This window comes from Rattus rattus, chromosome 10, assembly GCF_011064425.1.
Source record: "Rattus rattus isolate New Zealand chromosome 10, Rrattus_CSIRO_v1, whole genome shotgun sequence".
NCBI classification, from domain to species: Eukaryota; Metazoa; Chordata; class Mammalia; order Rodentia; family Muridae; genus Rattus; species Rattus rattus.
The window spans coordinates 75824675-75840295 of record NC_046163.1 but is presented as its reverse complement, the minus strand read 5'-3'; the positions used below and the strand labels follow the sequence as shown (position 1 = coordinate 75840295).

Here is a 15621-nt window from a genome sequence, read left to right as displayed (position 1 = left end):
GATAGAGAGAGAGACAGAGAGAGACAGAAGAGACAGAGAGGGAGATGGAGGAGGAGGAGGAAGAGGAAGAGGAGGAGGAGGAGGAGCAGGAGGAGGAGAAAGGGAGGGAGGGAGCGTGGGAGAGATAACCTTTAATCCTTGAAATTGCCTGTCAGTTTGTACCCAAAGAGTAGTCTGTGTATATTTATTATTCGCATTCGCATTCCATATACCCTACTTCCATTTGAGAACTCTGATCCGTGTGTAGGCTGTACCCTGGCAGAGAAGCAAAAAGTGGATCCAAATGGATCAAGGACCTCCATATCAAACCAGATACACTCAAACTAATAAAAGAAAAAGTGGGGAAGAGTGTCAAACACATGGCCACTGGGGAAAATTTCCTGAACAAAAAACCAATGGCTTATGCTATAAGATCATGAATCAACAAATGGGACCCCATAAAACTGCAAAGCTACAGTAAGTCAAAAGTCACTGTTATTAGGACAAAACAACAACCAACAAACTGGAAAAAGATCTTTTCAAATACTATATCTGATAGAGGGCATATCAAAATATAAGCAAAGAATTCCAGTTACGGGACTCTGGAGGAGCCAACAACTCTACTAAAATGCAGCTGTTGTCTCAGGTCTGTGGTCAAGATGGAACTGAACTGGCTAAACAGCTCTCTCTACAGTCAAATCCCAGTGGTAAGAGATGAGTCAATCCTCAGAAGTGGGGAGTACTTCCTGACTAGACTGCGATACTCACCACTGCCCACAGTCCAGATGCAAGAGGAAATCCCATAGTACCAACTGTGCCCGCTGGGTCCAAGGACCTAGGAGCAATCAGGGACAGGGACCCTCTGATTCCTGCCTGTGCCTAGAACTGGAAGACAGTCTCCAGAAGCACCGACACACCTGAGAGCAGAGGTAATTCCCACTTTTATGCTACCAGTTGACCTACCTGGTGGATTCAGGATACACAGAGGCAGAAGTACTCTGGGTCAGAGCACTTCCCATTTCTGGCTTTGCCTGGAAGTGAGCTGATACCATCTGACAGTTCGCTGCACACAAATCCCGTGTTGAAGAGAGCTGAATGCCCAGGCGTGCAGACATTCTGAGACCATGGACAAAAACTACCAAAACACTCTGTCCCCATAACTGGCTGAAAGAAAACAGGAAAACAGGTCTATAGCACTCCTGACACACAGGCTTATTGGACAGTCTAGCCACTGTCAGAAATAGCAGAACAAAGTAACACTAGAGATAATCTGATGGTGAGAGGCAAGCGCAGGAACCCAAGCAACAGAAACCAAGACTACCTGGCACCATCGGAGCCCAATTCCCCTATCAAAACAATCATGGAATATCCAAACACACCAGAAAAGCAAGATCTAGTTTCAAAATCATATTTGATCATGATGCTGGAGGACTTCAAGAAAGACGTGAAGAACTCCCTTAGAGAAACACAGGAAAACATTAATAAACAAGTAGAAGCCTACAGAGAGGAATCACAAAATCCCTGAAAGAATTCCAGGAAAACATAAATAAACAAGTAGAAGCCCAAAGAGAGGAGTCACAAAAATCCCTGAAAGAATTCCAGGAAAACACAATCAAACAGTTGAAGGAAATAAAAATGGAAATAGAAGCAATCAAGAAAGAACACATGGAAACAACCCTGGATATAGAAAACCAAAAGAAGAGACAAGGAGCTGTAGATACAAGCTTCACCAACAGAATACAAGAGATGGAAGAGAGAATCTCAGGAGCAGAAGATTCCATAGAAATCATTGACTCAACTGTCAAAGATAATGTAAAGCAGAAAAAGCTACTGGTCCAAAACATATAGGAAATCCAGGACTCAATGAGAAGATCAAACCTAAGGATAATAGGTATAGAAGAGAGTGAAGACTCCCAGCTCAAAGGACCAGTAAATATCTTCAACAAAATCATAGAAGAAAACTTCCCTAACCTAAAAAAAGAGATACCCATAGGCATACAAGAAGCCTACAGAACTCCAAATAGATTGGACCAGAAAAAAAACACCTCCCGTCACATTATAGTCAAAACACCAAACGCACAAAATAAGGAAAGAATATTAAAAGCAGTAAGGGAAAAAGGTCAAGTAACATATAAAGGCAGACCTATCAGAATCACACCAGACTTTTCACCAGAAACTATGAAGGACAGAAGATCCTGGACTGATGTCATACAGACACTAAGAGAACACAAATGCCAGCCCAGACTACTGTATCCTGCAAAACTCTCAATTAACATAGATGGAGAAACCAAGATATTCCATGAGAAAACCAAATTTACACAATATCTTTCTACAAATCAAGCACTACAAAGGATAATAAATGGTAAAGCCCAACATAAGGAGGCAAGCTATACCCTAGAAGAAACAAGAAACTCATCGTCTTGGCAACAAAACAAAGAGAAGAAAAGCACACAAACATAACCTCACATCCAAATATGAATATAACAGGAAGCAATAATCACCATTCCTTAATATCTCTCAACATCAATGACCTCAACTCCCCAATAAAAAGACATAGATTAACAAACTTGATACGCAACGAGGACCCTGCATTCTGCTGCCTACAGGAAACACACCCCAAAGACAAAGACAGACACTACCTCAGAGTGAAAGGCTGGAAAACAACTTTCCAAGCAAATGGTCGGAAGAAGCAAGCTGGAGTAGCCATTCTAATATCAAATAAAATCAATTTTCAACTAAAAGTCATTAAAAAAGATAAGGAAGGACACTTCATATAAATCAAAGGAAAAATCCGCCAAGATGAACTCTCAATCCTAAATATCTATGCCCAGAATACAAAGGAACCTACCTACGTAAAAGAAACCTTACTAAAACTCAATACACATATTGTACCTCACACAATAATAGTAGGAGATTTCAACACCCCACTCTCATCAATGGACAGATCATGGGAACAGAAATTAAACAGAGACGTAGACAGACTAAGAGAGGTCATGAACCAAATGGACTTAACAAATATTTATAGAACATTCTATCCTAAAACAAAAGGATATACATTCTTCTCAGCTCCTCATGTTACTTTCTCTTAAATTGACCATATAATTGGTCAAAAAACGGGCCTCAACAGGTACAGAAAGATAGAAATAATCCCATGCCTGCTATCAGACCACTAAGGCCTAAAGCTGGCCTTCAATAACAATAAGGGAAGAATGCTCACCTGTACGTGGAAGTTGAACAATGCTCTACTCAACGATAATCTGGTCAAAGGAGAAATAAAGGAAGAAATTAAAGAATTCTTAGAATTTAATGAAAAGGAAGGTACAACATACCCAAACTTATGGGACACAATGAAAGCTGTGCTAAGAGGAAAACTCATAGCCCTGAGTGCCTGCAGAAAGAAACAGGAGAGAGCATATGTCACTATCTTGACAGCACACCTAAAAGCTCTAGAACAGAAAGAAGCAAATACACCCAGGAGGAGTAGAAGGCAGGAAAAAATCAAACTCAGAGCTGAAATCAGCCAAGTAGAAACAAAAAGGACCATAGAAAGAATCAACAGAACCAAAAGTTGGTTCTTTGAGAAAATCAACAAGATAGATAAACCCTTAGTCAGACTAACCAGAGGACACAGAGAGTGTGTCCAAATTAACAAAATCAGAAATGAAAAGGGAGACATAACTGCAGATTCAGAGGAAATTCAAAATTCGTCAAGTCTTACTATAAAAGCCTATATTCAACAAAACTTGAAAATCTGAAGGAAATGGACAATTTCCTAGACAGATACCAGGTACTGAAGTTAAATCAGGAATAGATAAACCAGTTAAACAACCCCATAACTCCTAAGGAAATGGAAGCAGTCATTGAAGTTCTCCCAACCAAAAAGAGCCCAGGTCCAGACGGGTTTAGTGCAGAAATCTATCAGACCTTCATAGAAGACCTCATACCAATATTATCCAAATTATTCCACAAAATTGAAACAGATGGAGCACTACCGAATTCCTTCTATGAAGCCACAATTAATCTTATACCTAAACCACACAAAGACCCAACAAAGAAAGAGAACTTCAGACCAATTTCCTTATGATTATCGATGCAAAAATACTCAATAAAATTCTGGGAAACCGAATCCAAGAGCACATCAAAACAATCATCCAACATGATCAAGTAAGCTACAAACCAGGCATGCAGGGATGGTTTAATATATGGAAAACCATCAATGTGATCCATTATATAAACAAACTGAAAGAACAAAACCACATGATCATTTCATTAGATTCTGAGAAAGCATTTGACAAAATTCAACACCCCTTCATTATAAAAGTCCTGGAAAGTATATGAATTCAAGGCCCATACCTAAACATAGTAAAAACTATATAAAGCAAACCAGGTGCTAACATTAAACTAAATGGGGAGAAACTTGAAGCAAACAGGGACTAGACAAGGCTGCCCACTCTCTTCCTACTTATTCAATATAGTTCTTGAAGTTCTAGCCAGAGCAATCTGACAACAAAATGAGATCAAGGGGGTACAGATTTCAAAATAAGAAGTCAAAATATCACTATTTGCAGATGATATGATAGTATATTTAAGTGATCCCAAAAGTCCCAACGGAGAACTACTAAAGCTGATAAACAACTTCAGCAAAGTGGCTGGGTATAAAATTAACGCAAATAAATCAATATCCTTCCTCTACACCAAAGAGAAACAAGCCAAGAAAGAAATTAGGGAAATGACACCCTTCATAATAGGCCCAAATAATATAAAGTACCTCGGTGTGACTTTAACCAAGCAAGTAAAAGATCTGTACAATAAGTACTTCAAGACTCTGAAGAAAGAAATTGAAGAAGACCTCAGAAGGTGGAAAGATCTCCCATGCTCTTGGATTGCAGGATTAATATAGTAAAAATGGCCATTTTACCAAAAGCAATCTACAGATTCAATGCAATCCCCATCAAAATACCAATCCAATTCTTCAAAGAGTTAGACAGAATAATTTGCAAATTCATCTGGAATAACAAATAACCCAGGATAGCTAAAACTATCCTCAACAATAAAAGGACTTCAGGGGGGAATCACTATCCCTGAACTCAAGCAGTTTTACAGAGCAATAGTGATAAAAACTGCATGATATTGGTACAGAGACAGACAAATAGACCAATGGAAGAGAATTGAAGACCGAGTAATGAACCCACACAGCTATGGGCACTTGAATTTTTGACAAAGGAGCCAAAACCATCCAATGGAAAAATATAGGATTTTCAGCAAATGATCCTGGTTCAGCTGGAGGTCAACATGTAGAAGAATTCAAACCGATCCATGCTTATCACCCTGTACAAAGCTTAATTCCAAGTGGATCAAGGACCTCCACATCAAACCAGATACACTCAAACTAATAGAAGAAAAACTAGGGCAGCATCGCAAACACATGGGCACTGGAAAAAAGTTCCCGAACAAAACACCAATGACTTATGGTCTAAGATCAAGAATCGACAAATGGGATCTCATAAAACTGCAAAGCTTCTGTTAGGCAAAGGACACTGTGGATAGGACAAAACAGCAACCAACAGATTGGGAAAAGATCTTTAGCAATCCTACAACAGATAGAGGCCTTATATCCAAAATATACAAAGAACTCAAAAAGTTAGACCGCAGGGAGACAAATAACCCTATTAAAAAATGGGGTTCAGAGCTAAATAAAGAATTCACAGCTGAAGAATGCTGAATGGCTGAGAAACACCTAAAGAAATGTTCAACATCTTTAGTCATAAGGGAAATGCAAATCAAAACCACCCTGAGATTTCACCTCACACCAGTGAGAATGGCTACGATCAAAATCTCAGGTGACAGCAAATGCTGGTGAGGATGTGGAGAAAGAGGAATACTCCTCCATTGTTGGTGGGATTGCAGACTAGTACAACTATTCTGGAAATCAGTCTGGAGGTTCCTCAGAAAATTGGACATTGAACTACCTGAGGACCCAGCTATACCTCTCTTGGGCATATACCCACAATATGCCCCAACATATAAAAAAGACACGTGCTCCACTATGTTCATAGCAGCCTTATTTATAATAGCCAGAAACTGGAAAGAACCTAGATGCCCTTCAACAGAGGAATGGATACAGAAAATGTGGTACATCTATACAATGGAATATTACTCAGCTATCAAAAACAATGCCTTTATGAAATTCATAGGCAAATGGTTGGAACTGAAAAATATCATCCTGAGTGAGGTAACCCAATCACAGAAAAACACACACGGTATGCACTCATTGATAAGTGGCTATTAGCCCAAATGCTTGAATTACCCTAGATGCCTAGAACACATGAAACTCAAGATGGATGATCAAAATGTGAATGCTTCACTCCTTCTTTAAAAGGGGAACAAGAATACCCTTGGCAGGGAATAGAGAGGCAAAGATTAAAACAGAGACAGAAGGAATACCCATTCAGAGCCTGCCCCACATGTGGCCCATACATACAATTAGACAAGATGGATGAAGGAAAGAAATGCAGGCTGACGGAGCAGGATATAGATCTCTCCTGAGAGACATGACCAGAATACAGCAAATACAGAGGCGAATGCCAGCAGCAAACCACTGAACTAAGAACAGGACCCCCGTTGAAGGAATCAGAGAAAGAACTGGAAGAGCTTGAAGGGGCTCGTGACCCCATTTGAACAACAATGCCAAGCAACCAGAGCTTCCAGGGACTAAGCCACTACGTAAAGACTATACATGGACTGACCCTGGACTCTGACCTCATAGGTAGCAATGAATATCCTAGTAAGAGCACCAGTGGAAGAGGATGCCCTTGGTCCTGTTAAGACTGAATCCCCAGTGAACGTGATTGTTGGGGGGAGGGCGGCAATTTGGGGATGATGGGGAGTGGAACACCCATAAAGAAGGGGAGTGGGAGGGGTTAGGGGGATGTTGGCCCCGAAACCAGGAAAGGGAATAACACTCGAAATGTAAATAAGAAATACTTAAGTCAATAACAAAAAAAAATTAAAAAAAAGAAAAAACAATACTCAACTTCTATATTAATAAAAAATAAGGAAAGACAGCTAAAATATTTCTCAAAAATAAAGAATATTTGGGGATCAATATCCCTGACCTCAAGCTCTAATACAGGGAAATACTAATAGCAACCATATGCTCTTGCTACCGAGACAGACTGGAACTGCAGTGGAATAGAATTGAGGACCCAGAAATAAAAACGAACACCTATGCTCACATGATACTTATGGACAGGAAATGGGGAAAGAGAATAACATTTGAAATGTCAATAAAGAAACATATCTAATAAAAAAACCCAAAAATCAAAAAAAGTGAAAGTGGAAAAGATTCTCAAAAATGAAAGCACAGGGGAAATTTTCCTCAGGAGAACACCAGTTTCTCAAACTCTGAGACTAACAAACAACAAATGGGACCTTACAATATTGAAAAGATTCTGGAAGGCAAAGGGCACTTTCAATAGGACAAAATGGCAACCTACAAATTGGAAGAAAATCTTTAAGAATCCTATATCCAGTAGAGAGCTAATATCCAAAATAAACAAAGAACTCAAGAAGATAGATTTCAGTAAACCAAATAATGCTATTAAAAATAGGGTGCAGAACTAAACAAAGAATTCTCAATTTAGGAATTTTGAATGGCCAAGAAGCAACTAAAGAAATGTTAATCATTTTTAGTCCTGCTGGAAATGCAAATCTAAACCCTGAAATTCCCCCTCATACCTCACAGAATGGCTAAGATCAAAAACTAAAGTGATAGCAGTAACTGACAAGATTGTGGAAACAGAGGAACACCCACACATTATTGGTGGGATTGCAAGCTATTAAAACCATTTTGGGAATCAATCTGTCATTTAGAGACAAATGAAAATACTTCTGCCTGCAGACCTTGGTGTCTCGCCCAACCTCTACCAGCAAGGAAGACAGGACCAGAGGAGATCTTCTTCAAGCAGTTTATTCAGGAACCTTGATACAATCTTCTACCCCGGGGAACACCCTACATCACCTTACGTACTCAATGCCAACCAACCCCAACTTGCCACGTGGGTCATGCAGACAGGCTGTCACTATGCGGAACTCAGCAGACCAGGCAGGCATAGCTTAATAAGGACTTGCTTACTACAAGGAGCACTCACCATCGGGAGGGTGGAAGGCAGAAACCAGCGCTATCTTTGAGGCTCCGCATGTCACAGCTCCCTACACCTTGGAATATTGGGCATATACCCAAAAAATGATCCAGCATATAATAAGGAACTGTGCTCCACTATGTTTAAAAACAGCCTTATTTTTCTACTTTTATTGGTAATTTTATTTACATTTGAAATGTTATCTCCATTACATGTTTTACTTCCACAAGCACCTTTACCCTCCACCTCTGCCCCCTGAATCTATGAGGATATTTCCCCAACTGCCCACTCACTCCTACCTCAGTGCTCCAGCATTTCCTACCCTGGGTCAATGAGCCTGCATTGATCAAATGTGTTCCCCTCTCCCAGTGATTCTCAATAGGAATTCCCTCTGCTACACACACACAGCTGGGGCCACTAATCCCCCAATATATGAACCTTTGTTCGTGGTTTAAGCACTGGAAGGTTTGAGGATCTGGTTGGTTCATGTTGTTGTTCTGATGGGGTTGCAAACCCCTTCAACTCCTACAGTCCTTGTCCTAATTTCTTCCTTGGAGTCCCCAGGCTTATGCCAAAGTTTGGCTCTGTACAGCTGGATCTGTGTTTGTCAGGGTTGAGTAGAAGACCTCAGGGATCAGGTATACCAGGCTCCTCTCAGTAAGCTCTTTTTTTGCATCAGCAATAGTGTCTGAGTTTTGTTGGGAGTCATACCCTTAAAACCCTCCATTATTGATGTTAATAGTATAGTTAGAGTTAAGTATGACTGGGTTCATGGCAAATCCCCAGCCAGCTGCAGGAGACTAATTCAAATCTGGCAGTCAGGAAGGTCAGTGATATGACAAACTGTGACCTTTCTGAGAAATCAATATCCTGCTGGCTAATGATAAGACAAATTTGTGACCTTGCTGAGAAATACATCTGATGTCAGGAAGACCAATGATATACAAACCTATGACCTTTTAGAGAAAGAAACATCCTGCTGACTATTGATATGACAAACCTGTAACCTTTCTGAAAAAACAACATCCTGCTGACATCAGCTGACCACACGAGTACTGTATCCTAGGCCTGTGTAAATTTATCCCACTTTCCCCTGTTTCTGTTACCCCTTCTATGGTATAAATTCAGCCTTGGGAAAAAATAAAATTGTCACCTTGATCAGACTCTCTGTATTTCTCTCCGATCTCCTCCCTTATCTAAACTTGCCTCCCTTTTTGCTCTCCTTGCTCTCTTTCTACTTAAGCCTCCCTCACACTACTTCCCAAAAATTAATTCATTCCCCCTTCAGAGTAGGGCTGTAGCATCTACATTTTTGGGAGATCTTCTTTCTATTAGTTTTTTATATGGTCCTTGGGTTGTATCATGCATATTTTAAGCTTCTTTTTGGCTAATATCTACTTATCAGTGAGAACATAAAACCTACATAGTATTTTGACAGGGTTACATCACTCCGGGTGATATTTTCCAGTCCCATCCACTTGGCTGTAACTTTTCTGAAGTCATTTGTTTTAATAGCTGTGTAGAAAGCTATTGTATAAGTGAACCACATTTCCTGTATCCATTTCTCCTTTGAAGAATATCTGTCTTCTTATGAGCTTCCAGGTATTATAAATAATGCTGCTATGAACATAGTGGAGCATGTATCCATACTTTGTATTAGATCATCTTTTAGGCATATGTACAATGGTTCTATAGCTGGGTCCTCAAGGAATCCTATGCCCAATGTTCTGAGGAAACTCCAAACTGATTTTCACAGTGGTATACCAGCTTATAATCCCACCAATAATGGAGGAGCACTACTTTTTCTCTACATTCATGCAGGACCTGTTGTCATGTGAGTTTTTGGTCTTAGCCCCTCTGACTGGTGTTAGGTGGAATCTCAGGGTTCATTTGATTTGTACTTTGCTGTTGAATCTTCTTTTTTACTAATATCTTCTTATCTGAATGAGAACATATCATCTATGAATGTTGAATAAATATGATGAACCTCCATAACCTTTTGATCCCATGTGAATGTTGTTAAATTGGATGTTTTTATTTAGATTTCAAGTGTTATTACATTTCTAGGTTTCCCATCCATTAACTCCCTATCCCATTCCTCCTCCCTCTTCTTCTATGAGGGTATTCTTCCTCCTGAATACACACCCCATCCTGCTTCACAGCCTTGACTTTCTGGAACACTGGGGCTTCAGCCTTGGCAGGATCAAGTGCTTCTCCTCCCATTGGTGCCCAACAAAGCCATTCTCTGCTACATATGTAGCTGGATACATGGGTCGATCTATGTGTACTCTTTGGGTTCTAGTTCAATATCTGGGGACTCCAGTTGGTGGGCATATTAGTTCATAGCAGCCTTATTTATAATAGCCAGAAGCTGGAAAGAACCCAGATGCCCTTCAACAGAGGAATGGACACAGAAATTGTCGTACATCTAACAATGGAATATTACTCTGCTATCAAAAACAATAACTTCATGAAATTCGTAGGCAAATGGATGGAACTGGAAAATATCATCCCGAGTGAGGTAACACAATCACAGAAAAACACACATGGTATGCCGTCATTCATAAGTGGATATTAGCCCAAATGCTCGAATTACCCTAAATGCACAGAACACATGAAACTCAAGAAGGATGACCAAAATGTGAATGCTTCACTCCTTCTTTAAAAGGGGAACAAGTATACACTCGGGAGGGAATAGGGAGGCAAAGTTTAGAACAGAGGCAGAAGGAACACCCATTCAGAGCCTGCCCCACATATGGCTCATACATATACAGCCACCAAACTATATAAGATGGATGAAGCAAAGAACTGCAGGCAGACAGGAATCCGGATGTAGATCTCTCCTGAGAGACACAGCCAGAATACAGGAAATACATTGGCGAATGCCGTCATTAAACCACTGAAATGAGATCGAGACCCCGAAGAAGGAATCTTAGAAAGGACTGAAAGAGCTTGAAGGTCCTTGAGACCCCATATGAACAACAATGCCAAGCAACCAGAGCTTCCAGGGACTAACCCACTAAGAATTGGATTAGAATTTTGATGGGGATTGCATTGAATCTGTAGATTGCTTTTGGTAAAATGGCCATTTTTACTATATAAGTCCTGCCAATCCATGAGCATGGGAAATTTTTCCATCTTCTGAGGTCTTCTTCAATTTCTTTCTTCAGTGCCTTGAAGTTCTTATCATACAGATCTTTCACTTGCTTGGTTAAAGTCACACTGAGGTATTTTATATTATTTGGCACTATTACGAAGGGTGTCGTTTTCCTAATATCTTTCTTGGCTTTTGTGTAGAGGAAGGCTACTGATTTATTTGAGTTAATTTTTTACCCAGCCACTTTGCTGAAGTTGTTTATCAGATTTAGTAGTTCTCTGATGGAACTTTTGGGATCACTTATGTGTACAACAAGATGAACTTTCAATCATAAATATCATTTCTGAATTTCAAGACTCATAGAAAGGTCAATTTAGGTAATTAATACATTGAAAGCCAGAATTCTAACAATTGGTTTTCTTCATGAGAGCTTCGTTCTGTGAATTTATGTCTATAAAATATATTTGTAAACCCTTGCTGATATAATATTTTCTGCTTAATATACTATAATTTTCTACATTAATAAGAAATTGTGAGTAAATTTGATTTAAAAGACTAAAAGTAATAGACTTGATGCTCTCTCAAGGCATTATGTTTTAAAACAAAACTGAAAACAACAAACAAAAGGAACCTGTTTCAAATATAGCATCTATTAGTATTCTAGTGATTGATCTGCAATGTTGAAACACAGCAACCAGAAAGGAAAGCAAAATCATGGCAAGTGGATTAATTCAGGATAAACCAACAAACCAGAAGAGAGGTAGGGTTTGTGCGTGTGTGTGTGTGTGTGTGTGTGTGTGTGTGTGTGTGTGTGCGTGTGTGTGTGTGTGCGTGAGTGTGTGTGTGTCTGTGTGTGTGTGTGTGTGTGTGTGTGTGTGTGTGTGTCTGTGTGTACTTCTGTGTATGTATGTGTGTGTGTGTGTGTACGTCTGTGTATGTATGTGTGTGTGTTTTGTGTCTATGTGTATAAGTATTTCCTGCATATTCATAGATATACTTTCATTATGAGAGTAATACGTAGAACAAAGCTCTACTGTGAGCAAGTATAGTATGATGTACAATATGAAGCACACAGTATGAATATCAATATTTTGTCCAGATCTAAAGTTGTCATATTAAGTCTTCAACCCTCTCTTCCTATAATAGTTCCACATAGGATTTTTTGGTAGACCAAAGGCTACGTTCCTTGAAATGCCAATGAATTTATACATAAAACTCAGACACACACTCAAGCTAATGCACACAAACTCAGAAAACCTCAGGGTTCCATGGATCACCATATATATTCTTCATAATTCCTGTCTAGGATTTTCCAAAGTTATCAAATTTATGCTTTGGGGACAGGTTTTTTTTGGCATCATCAATCACGAATTAAATATACAAATGTTTGCATTCCAGCAGGAAATGTATAGTAATTACAACAATGCAGTAGTAATAAAAGAGTTATATTTATTGATAATTTTGTCAAAAAAGGATTTGGTTTCAAATTACGAAATTACTCTATAATGTTCAAAGACTAACACCACAATAAAATTCACAGTGAATGCATACCACAAATTCAAATATTCCACCAAGATAAACTATAAAAATCATATATAACAGGTTTGTGTAAGAATAGTTATTATTTTAGCTTAAATGTTTATATTTTAAAATATTGTTTAATAAGTTTGAAAATGAAATTTATATCATTAATAATTAGTGGTGTCAGATTAAGTTTAGGTGAAAATTTTTTCATAGTTTCTATTTAATATAACTACTCATGATGAATAATAGAGTCACTTCTGAGTAAAATATTTCCAACTAATATCAAGCACATGGCTACCCTGTGGGAATTCACTTTTAATGACTTAGGTTTCAGCACTGTTTAAATTCTTATAACTATATTTCTCTTTTTGAATTAATGTTTCTTGATAAATACACATAAAGCAATTAGCCTATCAAGTTAGTCTGGTGCATGGATCTATTTAGTTCAAGGTTTGAACTCGTACTAAATGATTTGCTCTATTGTTTACCTTTGTAAGGTTTACAGTTTGAATTCTATGCTGTGTTTGAAGATATGATTTCTGTGAAGACATTTCCACCTCCTTTACATTAGTAATGTTCGTCTCCTGAATGGATTCTGTGGAGACCTTGAAGAGACGAGGACCAGGAAAAGAATTTCCCACATTCATTGCATTTATAAGGCTACTTTTCAGGATGGAATTTTGATGAACTTGGAGAGTTGAAGAACAGGAAAAAGACATGACAACTTTTTTCATTCATGGAGATTACCTTTTCTATGGATTCTGTAGTGAACTTGAAAATTTCATGATTGATTAAATGATATTCTACATTAATTGTATTTGTAATGATTGTCTCCAGTATATATTCTGTGGTGAACTTTAAGATCTTAAGACTGTGTATAAGATTTGCAACATTCAATAAATTTTTAAAATTTTCTCCAGTATGGATTCTGTGGTAAACTGAAGATTTGAGGAATATGTAGATGATTTCCTAAACTTATTACATTTTTAAGGTTTGTTTTCAGTTTGGATTCTGTGGTGAACTTTAAGATGAGAGGAAAGAATAAAGAATTCCCCACATTCATTTCATTTTTAAGGCTAAACTAGAATATGTAGTCTCTTGTGATGTTTAAGATTTGAGGAGTGTGTGAAAAACTTCCCACATTCATTACATTTTTAAGGTTTGTCTCCAATATGTCATCTTTGGTGACTTTTAAGATTTGAGAACTGTGTGAAAGATTACCCACACTCAGTACCTTAGTAAGGTTTGTCTCCTGTATGGATTCTGTGGTGAAGTTTAAGTTTTGAGGACTGTGTGAAAGATTTCCCGCAGTCAGTACATTTGTAAGGTTTGTCTCCAGTATGTGATCTCTGGTGAATTTTAAGACTTGAGGACTGTGTGAAAGATTTCCCACATTCAGTACATTTGTAAGGTTTGTCTCCAGTATGGATTCTGTGGTGAATTTTAAGACTTGAGGACCGTGTGAAAGATTTCCCACATTCATTACATTTGTAAGGTTTGTCTCCAGTATGGACAATTGGTGAAGTTTAAGTTTTGAGGACTGTGTAAAAGATTTCCCACATTCATGACATTTGTAAGGTTTGTCTCCAGTATGGATTCTGTGGTGAATTTTAAGACTTGAGGACTGTGTGAAAGATTTGCCACATTCATTACATTTGTAAGGTTTGTCTCTAGAATGGATTCTGTAGTGACATTTAAGACTTGAAGACTGTGTGAAAGATTTCCCGCAGTCAGTGCATTTGTAAGGTTTGTCTCCAGTATGGACAATGTGGTGAAGTTTAAGTTTTGAGGACTGTGTGAACGATTTCCCACATTCAGTACATTTGTAAGGTTTGTCTCCAGTATGTGACATCTGGTGACTTTTAAGACTTGAGGAGTGTGTAAAAAATTTCCCGCATTCAGTACATTTGTAAGGTTTGTCTCCACTATGGATTCATTTGTAAGGTTTGTCTCCAGTATGGACAATGTGGTGAAGTTTAAGTTTTGAGGACTGTGTGAAAGATTTCCCACAGTCAGTACATTTGTAAGGTTTGTCTCCAGTATGGATTCTGTAGTGACATTTAAGACTTGAGGACTGTGTGAAAGATTTCCCACAGTCAGTACATTTGTAAGGTTTGTCTCCACTATGGATTCTATTGTGAACTATAAGATGTGAGGAGTATGTAAAAGACTTGCTACATTCATTACATTTGTAAGGTTTCTCTCCAGTATGACTTCTGCAGTGAACATGAAGGTTTGAGGAATTTGTAAAGGATTTTCCACATTCATTACATTTGTAGAGTTTATCTCTTGTATGGATTCTGTCCTGAGTTTTAAGTCTTGAGAACAGCATAGAGGATTTCATACATTCATTATATTTGTAAGTTGTTCCTTGAGTAGAAATTCTGAAGTGAGTCTTAAGATCTGAGGACTGAGTTCTCTCAGGAGGAGTATCTGGAGTTTCCTGATCTGTTTCAGGAGTGAAACAGATGTGTTTTGCAAGCAGATCATTTCTATAATAAGATATTTCACAGTCTTCACTTCCAGGTCTGGAGTCCCAGAATTTCTCTCTATGTAGAGCTGAAAGGCTATTACATGTATATCTTTGTGTTATTATCTTCTGAATATAGTCCTGTGTAAATACCGTTGGAAATAGCTTCTTAGAATGATCACAATTCAGAGCTGAAATTAATGAGAAAATGTCATTATATGACACTTTGCAATTGGTTGAAAATAATATATATGCATAATTCATGAAATAGTACCAATCTGAGGATCGTGGCAAAATCATACAACAATGAACTATGCCAATTTTTGTTCCAAAGACATTATTGTCATAAACATATATTAGGAGATATTCATGAAATCTATAATATTTTATTTATGATTTTAATCAATAAT

The 15621-nt window shown here is 38.2% G+C and overlaps 1 pseudogene; it reads right to left on the bottom strand.

Annotated features, from left to right (window-relative positions):
• Window positions 1-13817: 13817 nt before the first annotated feature.
• On the bottom strand, window positions 13818-15073 carry LOC116910942 (annotated as a pseudogene).
• Between the last annotated feature and the right edge of the window lie 548 nt (window positions 15074-15621).